The following is a 14134-nucleotide window of genomic DNA, read 5'->3' as shown; positions in this document are numbered from 1 at the left end:
ATTACAATTTACCTCTCATGAACACACACGGTCAGAAAAATGATTTAGGAAATGTGACTATTTGAGGAAATGTCGTTGTGCCATTGGCCATGCCAGAGGTCTGCGCTTCCCGAGTTTCATTCTAGTTCATACATTTTTGTAATAGTACTTTGTTAATACACTTCTATTCTCTATTTGCCTTTTTATTTAGATATACAGTATTTATCCGTGGACACTTCTCATCGGGCTTCATATTGAACATTCATACACAAGGAATTCCCAGGAAACGATATATCTGCTTACCTACCAGAGTAGCTGCTTATGGTTTTGCCCTCCAGTGGTTGATACATTTTTTACATTTTAAACAAACTGAAAGATCTGTACTGTTAAAGTACAACTCACTGTTGCAACCGGTAAGCACAGGGAACACACAATCAAGCTGAACATTTATTATTAACATCTCAAAGGGTTTCAAGCATAAAAAACATTGAATATGCATGTAGAATGTCCTTAATGTATCAACAAAAGTTTTATAGTATTCACAAACTGGACATTGTTGTGCACTGGTTGGATCAATGGAAGATGAAAAAGGAGGTAGGAGCGGTGGTGTGTAAGGAAGATTAAATATTTTGCCCAGTCATGACTTCTTTTGCAACCTCCACAACACTTCATTCATGCCAAACTTTCCCCCTTTTTTCCCCAAGCTCATCATAAAGCCTTAGAGACATTTATTGGTGCTCTCCTGCCCTGTCATCTTCTAGTAAAACTGCAGAGTTTACAATTTTAAAGTGAAACAAACCTTATCATTCCCTACCAGTGTTTATTATACACTCCCCATCTGTGCCGATTACAGAAGTGAACAACCGCTGGGCTGGGAGTCAGGAACCAAGGGCATGTTTGCACTGCTACTCCTTCTGTTTGCAAATGACACATTGTGTAGAACAGTGACCTGGCAAACATAACACCGCTCCACTGTACATCACAGCAGATGTTTTTTTGGAAAACATTGTTTGAAGTGTTTCAAACAATGGGCGTGTTGAGAGAAGGCTATATCACAAGTCTTTGTAGAGCAGGAGTCACAACTACTTTCAAGTTGCCTCTGTTTAGTCTTTGCTTGGTGTCATCTGACACATGTGATCGCTGTCTCTGAATCTGCATTTGAAAATAACAGAGGGATATGAAAAGTGTGGGAAAGCATAACGACTTATCTTCAAGGGAAAGAATAGCTCTCCTGAAAAGCGTCTCTTCTTTTGATCTGTTCTGAATATATCTCCTCATATGAGATGTTTCCATTATTGAATAATAAGTACTTCAGTCTGTATTGCAAGATTAATCTTAGCAAACGCCACTATAACTCATCTAATGTAATAGAGCAATGTGCTTGAGGATAAATAGGCTTCTTACAATTAGTTATTGCGTTCTTGATTCCAATGCTGACATGAAACATATCCAAAAAGCACAAAGCACGACCCTCTCCAGGTACCTAAATGATAGATTATCTGAATTCCAGCCCATAACTCACACACAAGGGGTTAGAAATTGGGGAACAATGTAATTACACTCTCACCAGGGGAGCTTCGGCTCATCAGCACCTGCAGCTCCGAAGTTCAAAGTGAAGTGATCCTTAGACCAGGTTAATGAAAGATCACTGTGAGTTTCAAATAATTGCATGACTTTCCATTCCTCTTGGGCTGTGCAGAGTCATTTCATAAAACTTTTAATACAAATTTCACTGCGGCATTATCAGTTTTGTATTAATAACTCAACCTCATGGCATTTAATAGTGGATGACAACACATTTCCTCTTGTAAGCCCTCAGGGAGAACAGAGATTCTGAAAGTAGACTAGGTTGGCCTATGTCTTTTTCTCAATTTAATACACTACAACCACTTCCACAAATGTATTCATATTGTTTGAAAATAAAAGTGAGTATATAAGTGAAATGTATGCACTGTATGTTTTATTTTACTTTTTCATTTTGTTGCTATTGTTAAAACTAATTTCTCTTCCTGAATGGATGAATTTGTAATCTGTATAAATACAGAGGTGGCATCGCCAAATCAGTCAATCCCCAGATAGCACAGTTATCCGTGCCTATTTCAATGTCTTCCAACTGTATATTTTAGCTAGTTGTTAAGAATGTGCCCTTTTTATACTACAGAATCTGGGCTTCAAATATTGATTGTGTCACACCAAATACCACAGGGGACTGCAAATAAAAAAAGTTAACACAATTAAAACAGGAAACTGATAGCTGATCAACATTTGGTTTGTTGTAAAAGTTAGCGAAAGGGAAATAAAGGACCTGAAAAACAACATTAAAACGTTTTTTTTAAAGTGTCTTAATGTATCATGAGGTAGGAAGCTTGTTAGACTTTCAGGGACATACAGTACGTATAATCCGAAAAGTTTAATGAAACAAAACTCTCAGGGAAAATTTCACAGGGTGCCATTTCAGTGTTGAGTATTTCACAGGGTTAGGAAGGTCAAAACCACAGTTTGAAAGCCACTAGGAGAAATCAAGACACATATTTACAGTATTGCTTCCTGATTTTTTACACTGGAAAAAAAAATCCTGGTATTATTCAGAATGATATGCTCACTAATTACATTAAGGAATTCAATGACTTGCAGCTTGGCGGTAATTAAAGCCAGAGCAGAAATGTATAATTAACATTCAGCTGATGAAAATGACTATGATTATTCCCAGCAATGTTGAGTTCATTAAAAAGCATGTAATCCAGAGAGGATATCAACATGGGGTGATATTGGGAATGCAAATGAAATAAGGGAATGTGCTCAATTATAACAGAGTGAGTAAGAAATGGTTGTGAGTAAAGCTTGGTGTACGAGCCGTCATTTAGACAATTAACGTTCACAGATTGCTCCGTGATAACACATGAAGAATACTTAGATGACCTGATTAAAGGTTTTTCATGTTAATAAATGTATGTTTCTATCTTTTTCAGTCCTTATTTCTGTCTTGCAGTCTGCACATTCTTGCATTTTCTTTAAATCATTCCAGATGAGTGTATTGGGGATTTATCATTTGATTAACCAGAACAATGCACCACAGCATATGGCAGAGCTGCTTTTAAGTACACTTGCACAATTAAAAACACATTAAACCAAGATGGCAAATAAGAAACACTTGGGCTTATTGTTCCATATTGTTCCTTCATCAGCATGGAAGTTAAATCCTTTTGCACTCCTCTTTTAATGGGATTCAGCTTCTTTTGGTGAGAAGAAAGAGGATTGCACCTGATCCATATTAATGTGTAACGGTTTACGGGCAAAGCTTATCTTTTAATGTTTGCCTCCCCCCTTTTTACAATCACATTAAGCAGCTCCATGAGCCTCTGCATGATGTTTGCATTACAGTCGCATATAAGAAAGTATCAAGTGTGCAAGGATTAGAGCTAAGTGAAGGCTGAACCCATACCTGGATCACATTAGACATGGCAAAAAGCAGCTGGGATCAGATGGTGTGCAGAGCAGTCATTCATACATTACCTTGTTCAAAGAACAGGTGGAATATTTTTCAGTCTAGTTAAAACAACATATTGCAAACAGGTGTATCGTGGAGGATTTCGAAATATTATTAACACGTATAAACATGAGGATTAGCTTTGAACTAACATTGAATCAAAGTGCTTTAACAAAAAATGACATTAACTGAGTTTCTTTATTTTAGATCTAATTTCATTGTTTCTATTTATTCCTCTAGCAGCCAGATTTTTAGTTGGACATTAATGTTGCTATGTTGGTGGAAATGACAAAGATAATCTGTGACGGATTGTATCAGACGTAGTTTATTGACATTCATTTCATATGTAATGTACCCAATGGCCCAAAAAACCCTGTCATTTTCTGACTAACTGGTTTTGGTAAGAGGAAGAACAACTGCTTTACGGTCTTCTCCATTCCGAGCAGATTTAGCGTTATGCAGTTCAATAATGCGTCATCTCCAGAGAATTATTTTTCTAAGTTTTGTTCCTTTACAATTATGGGGAAGAATACATGCTACTCTTAATAGATGTAAAAGGATTCAGAAGGATTTTGATTCGATAAGAGGATTCTATACTGAAATACCCCAAAAAATCGAATCATTAACACTATGTGAAAATAAGGGTATTGAAGATTAGACACATGAAAGTTGGTAGGTGCCATGATCCCATAACATTAGTCAGTACTGGTTTTGTCTCCCCAGTTTCCCAGCCCTCAGAGCTTTGTGATACTACATACATCTATTGATCCTCCTCCATCCTGGCTTGTGCTCAATCAAAGCTTTGCCACTGATGTGTGCAAGAGTGTCCAATCACTTTTATGATCTCCCAGTTTTAACCTTCATTGTGTATTCACTCCTGCCCCTCTTGGTAAAACCCTGGTCCTCCTCCTTTCTTTCTGAATGGCGGCACCACCACCTGGTCTCCATTCAGTTATTGATTGCCGCAGGCTATGCTGATCATCTGGGTCGGGCTTGGTATTTAGCATTTATAATGCCCCAGCGCTTCAAAAGAGGCCTCCGTAAAAACACTGTCAGCCTTTCTGCACCCCAGAAATATCTGCATGATTCTCCATCAGCATTCACAGGAGATCAAGTTAACCCACTAGAGAAAAGGCCAAGCTGCACACAATGTTCCTCTACAGGGACTTCTTTCTTTATCATTATGACTTTGTGTCAACACTAGGACCCTTGCCCTCTCCTTTTTGGGGCCAGCGCATTTAGGTGTACCATAGTTATTCCTGCCTTCTCTCTTGACAGTTTGCATATCCAAAGTTGCCAATCAAGCCCATGAAACTCTCTGCGGTCCTCATTTTCTCCCCATCCGCCAGAATCCATCACTCATGGCACAAAAGGACAAAAGGGGGTTGTACCGCTGGAGGGTCGTTGGTCTGTCGGGTAGGGTGGTGTATGAGGTGTATGGAACAGGGTGTTAGGGTGGAACTACCCCATTCTCTGGTTTCCAGAGCCAGGCAGAAAGGGTTAATGACGGGTTGAATGGTTTTCTGCCCCCTTCTCCTGAGCTTGCGTTATAGCTGGAGATAGGGCTTCCATTGTTGTCTCATGTCAAAGTGCACTGGGACAATGTGAACCGTAAAGTTCAGGGCTTACCTCTCAAGCCTCGAAAGGAACCTATCAGTTTTTCATGTGCAATGGGGTGTGCTGGCTCTCCAGGTCTGCTCAATGCAGTCTTTGATTCTGCTTTGGATCGCAGGGACAAAGGAAGAAAAAGTGAGTGTGCGTGTGGGAGGAGATGGGGATTAGGGCAGACATCAATCTTTAACCTGTGAACTGCGGACACCAAACACAGCTGAACTCTGACAGTTGGTCCCACTTCTCTGTCCGCCTCCAGTATCGCAGTGGGTTAACAAATGTCAGCATTCTTGCTCATTAGCTTCTTCAGTAGCAGTCAAAGATGGTTCCTGACAAAGACTGGAACGAAAGTATGCCTAAGCATAGATGGTTTGGAGGTGAGGATGGTAGCATTACCAACCATCTTTTCCTTTTTAGATCTGCCATGATTGGCATCTGTCCACATTTCTTTTTTATGAAGCCTGTTCTGAAACACCTCCGATATAATTGAATGCATGGAGTGGTATGGAGTTTCTCAGAAATAACAATCAGTCTGCAGCCTTTGCTGTGCTTAAATCAAATCCGCATGGTAATAAATTTTACACTGCAAGGGCCATTACTTCTAATTGGGCCCTAATTTGGCAAATATACATCATGACTGACATTGGATAGCTGGGGTTGTTAGACATTTTAGTTAAAGGTGAGACTGAATAATTGAGGTTCTTTTGGCTGATACATCACTGTCCAATCAACTTTTAGCTGTTATCATCTCATCCGGAGCTAAAGCCAACATGCAACACAAACTGGCCCAAAGAAATGCCCCATTGTATGGCATGTACGAGTTTTTATTTCCAGTTAATGGTCCTCATTTAGTTTTTCATGCCCTCATCAACCACAGTGCACTGACATTCCATGACGTTTACGGCCATACTGTTTTTTTATTTCTGATAAGTGCAAATTGTTCCTACTGTTCTATGGGCCGTGCCAAGTTTTCAGTGTTTTGACACACTATTTTTTTACAAGCCATAGTGAAGATTGATGGAGTTCTAAACCCATTCAACTAGCATAATAATCTAAGTCAAGGTCCCTTAATGTTAGCCTGTCATTGGGTTGAGGCGGAAGTGTCAAGCACACACAATCCATCATCTATTAACCATACCTTTTTGTACGCTTACATTTAACTAAGCTTTTACTTTAATGGCAATCAACAAGAGGCACTCACATTGAAGAGTAACTGCTGGTGAAGTGGCAATATTTTTTAGAAACAAAAGTGTATTGTGAGCTTCTGAACAAAGTGAGGGTTTCAGGAGCTAATGTGGCTCATAATTTCAGATGTACTGCATATGAAGGCACTTTGCCTCTGCTCAAGGAGCACAGAAGACGGGTGGGGGGGGGAGGGGTGAAAGATTGCTAGCAAATGGTGTTAGTTGAAGAATTAGTCCATCAGGCCTTATCAATCTGCCATTTTCCTATTTTTACTGGCAATCTAATGGGCAAAGGGCTGTGTAGGCCATGGTGAGCATGGAGCAATAGCATAATGCTGTTGTCTCTCCTCCTTCCTTTCCTTCCCTCCTGAAAAGAACTCAGAAGCTTCATTGGAGGCGCCAGCAGGTCCAATGTCTCATGTTTTTATAGTCAAACAGCCCAATTATTTATTTTTTTCTGAGTTAGATGGCCTAATTGCAGCCCAGGCTTTGGTAGCAGTGCAAGTAAAGACCTAAGGAGGAGGAGGAGTTGAATCTGTTGTGAAGAGGGTTCTTTACAGTGATAAGTTCCTGTGAATGGGAATTCTTCTTCCCCTCACCCCTGCTACTTCTCATTTCCCACTGGCAAAGACAATGTGTTTTTACAACAGCTCATTAATGACAGAATGACTGATTTGATGGTGGTTTGAAAGGAAGCTGAGTCTCATTGTTGAACTACTGTCTCCAGTGGAAAGTTGGTTCATTTTGAGGTGATTGTTGTGGATTAGGGCACTTGTGGCCTTTCAGAGCGGGGGGATAACCTCTTTCATTCTGCTTACTCGCATTAGCATCCAAATGTCTTCAAGTGATTTACTGGATTTCTCTAAAGAAATGAACTGTAATTTGCATTTGACTTGGTGTAACTCCGAAACAGCTATAAGTGGATGCAGCTTTATTTAAAAGCAGGGGATATTTCTACATTATTTATGTTTTAAACAAAGCAAAAATAAACACACGCTTGAACAATTACACTCAAAGTATGTTAAAAATGAATCTGTATTAGAAATTGTTGTAAAAAGAAATCAGACATACTGTATATGGCTTCACAATCTAAATTGACTTGGCTTTTACAATCAATGTTTTCTCTTAATTTTTAGATATCTTATATGTATAAAACAGATGATACTTTAAAGCCTTTAGACATTATTACAATGCCCTGAGGGATTATAATTTATACTAAATTATGACTTTCTTTTTATTTCTGCACTTGTATTCCCAAATGACCCCATTATCTTGCAATTACAGAAATATATCCCACCCTATATTCATACAAAATGAGATTATTTCAATAGAGTTTCCCTTTAATGAATATGTATCTCATACTGTGAACTGTTTTTAATGCCGTTTTTAAATTAAGTTTAATCTTAATCAGCTACAGAATAAGTCATTAGGCGCGCTGTGCTGCCCTCTGAATATTTCAGTTGCACATTGTACTACAAATGTGTCCTTATTTGACATGGTCATTTTACAGTAAAGAGTGTAGATCAAACGGGGTAAAGTGACCTCTCCGTGGTGGTTATCTCAGGTCAGGATGTGTGGAAATGGGACCCAGCTGGTGCCCGTGGCCAGATAACAGTTGAGGTGACAGGACATGGCCGAAAACACTCTGCTGTCCACCTGCCGCCTTTAGAACTCACGTTGCTCCTGCTGAGCGCCACCATGGCAACCAAAGAGCTCCCGACTGATTGGCCAAGCTGTTACAAATTAGCACATCAGACAGCTTCATAGAGTCATTAGCATATAAAGAGGTGAGCTGAGGGCACAGAGGTGATATCATTCGGGGCTTTGCCTGGAGTGCCCCTGGTCTTTTATAATGACCACTGAGCACCTGTACTTGGTCCCTGAGCACTGCCAACAAGGTGCTTTTCTGTCAGTCATTTGTCATTCCTGCCTGCAGGCTATGGTGGTTCACCAGGGACGATGGAACAGTGTCTAGGAGGATATAGACAGGGCCTCTGGGATCAGCTGGGAGACAGTGCCCTGGGGTGAAGAGAGGGCAAAGAGTGCAACATCACTTTCACCCTCATCATCACACATTATATCTGACCTCCGTACTACTCCTTCTCATTATCATCCTTACACTAATTTTTTCTCTCCACCTTTTCCGCCTCCTGCTACATGTGTGGGCCTACAGTGACAGATGCAGATGGCCTGACCCCTTAGAAAACTGCTCTGGCAGGCTTACAGTTTAACCACTGTAACTCGGGGTCCAAAGGTCAAACAGTAGGCGGTCAATGGGCGGCAGGAGGATCAATTTTTATCATTAGTCCAAATGAGACGGGACATCATTAAAAGCTAGTATCTGTTAATGAGAAGCACTTCCCAGGGTCCCATAGCATTTAGAATTTGCTCAATAGTGAATGAACCAAGAGCTCGTATTGACTTCTTCCATTTGAAGAACATGAGCAACATCAACTGTTCCTGTTACTGCCAGTAATCATTCTCTGCGATTGTGCAGAGGGCTTATCAATAAAACTGCCTTAGAAGAAAAATACAACTCCTTTGCTCTGTCTTGTATACTAAAAAGAAAATGTAATATATGTGGATTTATGTGGAAAACTGGTAGAAATACAAAGAAAGACGGCTACAAACGGGGGTAAAAAATGCTCTAATCCAAGTAAGCCAGAACATATGTGGTACCAGAGGCAGAGTTTGAGTTATTACTCAACAATACGTATAGTACCACTTGGATTTCCTACCTCTGCTTCTCTAGGAAGGATTGACCTCTCCATATTGCTTCTATTTCCTTCCCTTCCTCAAGGCCCACAGTGCTATACAGCCTGTAATATAGTGGTGCTATCATGGACCCTTACTGTTTGGGTGTGCGCGCTCATTGAGTGATGCCCTTGTTTCAATGTCATAACATTCAATCCAAGGTTAGACAAGTCTAATATCCAACACTCTATTTATCTGCTCTCCATTTCCATATGTAATGTTCATGCTGACTTTGAGCAATGACATAATATTTGCTGTCTGATGCCATCTTTTTGTCTGTCTGGAGCCTAATGGTTTCTTTAATTAGAAGGCTCAGACACGCAGCAGCTATGGAACAAAAACCCTCAGTTACCGCGCCTTCCATGATGTAATTAGCTCTGGATACAACAGCCTGGTGTGTCCTGCAGCTTTCACCTGAGACAACTCTGTAATCTGTTATCTATTATCACTTACATTCCTGGCTGTCCTTCACTATCCTATCCTCTCTCATATTACACGGCCAAAGTTCATCAACAATTGATTAACATGCAACGTTTTTTGGCTTGACAACATCCTATTTTAATCCCTCAATCCTTCCTCTGAGTCCAACACATTTCACTGCTTTTTTCCCAGGGCCTTGTTTACTTCCTGTAGCAGGATCCTTCACCCTGAGTGTTGAGTCCACCCCAGGGTTCCAGAGAGAAAGCTTTCAAGTGTTTCAAGTAGTTTAAAGTGCTGAGCTCCCTCTTCACTGCTTTTCCTCTTTTGTCCACGAGATGTGTATCCCCCTCCTTTTTTACACTGAGCACTACACTCGCTAGCAAGGAAAGTATCATGTTCTCTCAAGGACACTTGTTTTCTATTTGGTGTGGAATGTTTCTCTTGACTCCTCACCCCTTCACTAGAAGCTGTATGCATATCGGAATACTGAAAGACCATTTCAGCTGGTCCACGTTAGATGAGAGTCAGACAAAATAGAAGGAATTCGAGAGGAAGAGGAGGATGTTTTTGGAATGGTAACCACAAGGGAATAGTAACTATTAACATCTAATTGCCTCCATTTTCTAAAAGGACTTAATAGACCGCAATTGAGGATTTATCAATAGGCTCTCTCTCATTTTTGAGTGGTTTGTGAGAGAGAATTTAATCCCTCATAGTACTGAATATTCTGTTTGGTAATGATTAACAGAAGACATACGCTTATTCTCAGCTGTTCTTCAGTCATTTCTCTTCCTTTTCAAATCACCAACATCTTTTATACCTCTATTGTAGCACTCAGCCCTCCTCACAGTGACCCCTCAAAGTGAAGGAGGAAGTTTCCAGATGGTTTAGCACTTGTCAGGGTGTTTCGGTGACCCCAGATGCTGTCCAGATGCAGGTCAACGGTGGGGTGCAGGACGCTGTCCAAGTGACTTACAGCTTGCTGTAAAAGGCCACTCCGGATAGAAAGGAGAGGGGGTAAACTCCACTTTGCAGAATGAGCCAAATAGGCATTAAACACCAGAGGATTAAGTTCCTTATTACTGTGTTTAGTTCTCCTCTAACGTTGTGGCAGCTCGTTGTGAGAAAGTGGACGCGTTAGTCGGAGAGTTGTCACCAGAGGTTCTGTTCTGCATCACTGGAACAGATTAAGCAGCAATTTAAGGTTTCCAAATGTTGTTGAGTTATTGCTCTCTGCCTGTAGAAGAAAAAACATTGCTGCAAATATCCTGATGTGGGTTTTAGCTTTGGTGACACATTTCTGCGTTGGGAACTCTTGCCAAATATTATGCTCCATTAACTTTTAATGTAGTAACTTTATGCAAGCATCACAGAGAAGCCCAAAGTCACTTTCATGTTTGATTAAAACACTTTAAGCAGAATGTAATCAGGTTTTGTTTGGCCATTTATTCAATCTGACTGCTGAATCTCTCAGCGAAGCACGATTAGCTCCGGTGAAGTGATCAAATGATGCATAAAAGGACTGAATGCCCAGGGAGCAAGTGCAGAGGTGCAGAAAGAATCAGAAGCTTCTACGTTCTTTCAAAACACGTTACGTGCTTGTGTTTTTCTTTCTTAATTAGCCAGGGTTGTTTCAACTGTCCCAGGGTGCCTAGTGACTTGACTAATAGAAATAAAGGTCCCCTAATGGACTGAGGGCAGACTTTATTATTTTTGCCCTTCAATCTGGCCCCCCGGAGCACCCTCCGACCAAGCTGCGGCCCATTCTTTAAACAACGGCCATAAAAGCCAATGAACCTTAGGAATATGTTTGCCATATGGCCTTTGATTGTTAGTGGGAGAAAGAGAGGGGGAAAGCAAGAACGAATAAAGGAACTGAGGGTTGTGAGTGTGTGTGTGTGTGGGGGGTGGGGGGGCGGGGTAGAGGGGGGTGTCCTCAAAATTCCCTATGCTACATGGGGCTTCGGCAAAGCCTCTGCGAGTGGTGGCAGTGCGAACATTATCCAGACATTTGTATGTGTGTGTGGTGTGTGTTTGTGATTTACAGCACTAGACTGCAACAGTGGTTCTAGGGATGAGGGGTGAGGGGTTTATGCAGGCTCTGAGGGTCAGGCCAACAGGGGGCTACACAAACCTGCAGTCCTGTGCAGAACCATTCAGAACACACACACACACACACACACACACACACACACACACACACACACACACACACACACACACACAAACACGTAGCATATTATCTGACCGTGGCCCATCAACATGTCTTTTTGATAAATGATCAACAGTAAGAACGTTTTTCAAGACAAATTAAACATGATCACCTTTATACTTCAACAGAGAGGTGTATGTGTGTGTGTATTTTACCACTTAATTTGAACTATTAAAATAACTTTACTTTATCTGATATTGGGTATCATTTTTGCAGTGGAGTTTCTCTTTTATGAGGGTCAAAAGGACAGAGTGATTTTAAAGCCCCTTGAGACATTTGATTTTCACCATGCAGATGTTATGTTTTTCTTGAAGTAAAGTGCAGCAAGAGGCCAATCCATTAGTACGGCTTCATATTTGTTCACTTTTCAAAATAACAATGGCTGGACAGTCAAACAATAAATCGATAATACAATCAGCAGATCAATAGATAATGAAAGAGCTTTGGTTGCAGCCCTAGCGTTTATTGGGTTTGGAAAAGAGAACATAAAAATGTCAATATAACCATAATAATAAGGATCAGACTTCAATACCTTTCTACAGCTACATTTTTTAAAATATACTTTATCAAGTGGTGATATGTACTTAATCAGGTCTCCTCATCTCAGTGTTCTCAGTTCATGAGGAGAATAACTTGCTATGGGGAATATTGTCTTTGCTGTAGAAAAAAGCATTTTCTTGCTGGGGGTTGTATACAATCATGAAATGCATAAGTGTGCGTGAAGCTTTTGGCTTGTGTACTGTATGCATATATACAGTAAATGTTTTTTCTTTGTTCTGTTCCCATGCATAATGCAGTTTGGCCTCTGCTGTGGATATCCATGCCACTGTGTCCTCTCTTATCTCGCCTCAGTCCCGTTCCTTTGTCCTGCAATTCTTCAGTGTTCCCGGCTACATGGGCACTTATAGCCCGACAGTCCCCTCGCTATCAACCTATCTTCTCATGGGCCATGGCTAACACTCCATTGAGAGAAGATTATAGCGTTCTTCTTTGTACTACTAATCACCCTGCTTCTATTCCATGGACATGAATGGTGATTCCAGGACATGCGAAAGCTGGGAAAGTAGCTGACTAATTAGGTTTACTAATCAAGCTTTCACTAGCCTCTAGGTCTGAATCTCTATGCTTCTAAGAACAGGAAGATTTCCTTTTCTTTTAGAGCCGTTCTCTTTGTGTTCAGCTAAATTAAAAGGAGAGTGATATCATAATTAGGAGTTACAAACGCGTCTTTCAGAGCTGTAAATAAATCACTTGGGTATTCATCTCAGGGTGTCCTTTAAGCGTTCAATGACATGCTTTGTTTTTGCTGCTGATACAGTTTTGTCACTGCAGAAGACAGATGTCTCCATACTGTCCAGATAGGGGCAGCAAAGCTTATTCTAGGCACTGAGATAAATGTATCAAAACAGGATAAACACTTTATGTACTTAGGTTTAATATTAATTGAGGCCTTTTTCTCTGGAGTTGATTAAATCCAGTTGTGTTAATTAAATCAACAGGAGTGTAAAGAAAAGACAGATGAACATCCTCCGAGGCCAAGCATTTTGCTGAATCTTGCAGAGGCACGTGCGGCATTATACTGGTCTATGCAGAAGAGAGGAACACTGTGAGGAATTTGATCTTCTTAATTCTTTGTCATCCTTGGACTGTCACACCAGTTTTATCTCTGGCCCATATAGCTGTCTGCTTCTGCTCCATCGGGCTGATTTAGAGCCTGTTGCGCTCCATGATAGGCATGGAACTTGCTGCGCTCAGACGTTAAGTCCAATGTTGCGGTCGCTTAATATTATTACTTCTCAATCTTTGCTGCAAGGCACATGTGTACATATACCTGTGTACAAACATCCTGTGGGTGCTGTAGTAGAGCGGAATGGATATATCATAAAATTAAAAGGATTTACATAACCCCCAATGAATGGGGCTCTCAAAAACATGCAGCACAGCTCCAAATAACTTGGCTGCTGCGCTCTCCATTCCCATAGGAGGCCCAGTTATTGCCTTGGGAATTTATGAGGCTTCATCGACACCATTCGGAGAGATTTTACGGCCGTTCATTCAGCCAATATGAAGCTTTACTGGACCTCATGAGAGCCATCTGTGTCCCTCTGTCTGTCTGCAGATATTAAAAGCAGCCTTGTTCACCCTGCTTAATGCCAGTCCTAAAACTCTCTTCTCAATATAATTACTTAGAATTTTCAAGCATTTGTCTTTTTTGTATTTACTCTATTTAGAGGTGAGAGCCCAAAAACACTTACATTTGATAAATGTAAGGGTTTGTCCGAGTTATTGAAATGACTAGGTTAGCTGAGTTAGCTAGCTAGCTTACAGCGGATCTGCAATAGTACTATCAGAAGAAATATGCAATCTCATTGTTAAAAAATTCAATAAACCTTACATTTTAGGTTAGTTCCAGTGACAGTGACTGTTAGCTAACTTTATGAATGTCAAACGTCAAAAGCGCTCTGGTCCCAGATGTGTGCATGTCGC

Source organism: Eleginops maclovinus, chromosome 10 (genome assembly GCF_036324505.1).
Source record: "Eleginops maclovinus isolate JMC-PN-2008 ecotype Puerto Natales chromosome 10, JC_Emac_rtc_rv5, whole genome shotgun sequence".
In the NCBI taxonomy this organism is placed as follows: Eukaryota; Metazoa; Chordata; class Actinopteri; order Perciformes; family Eleginopidae; genus Eleginops; species Eleginops maclovinus.
This window is presented reverse-complemented; position numbering follows the sequence as displayed.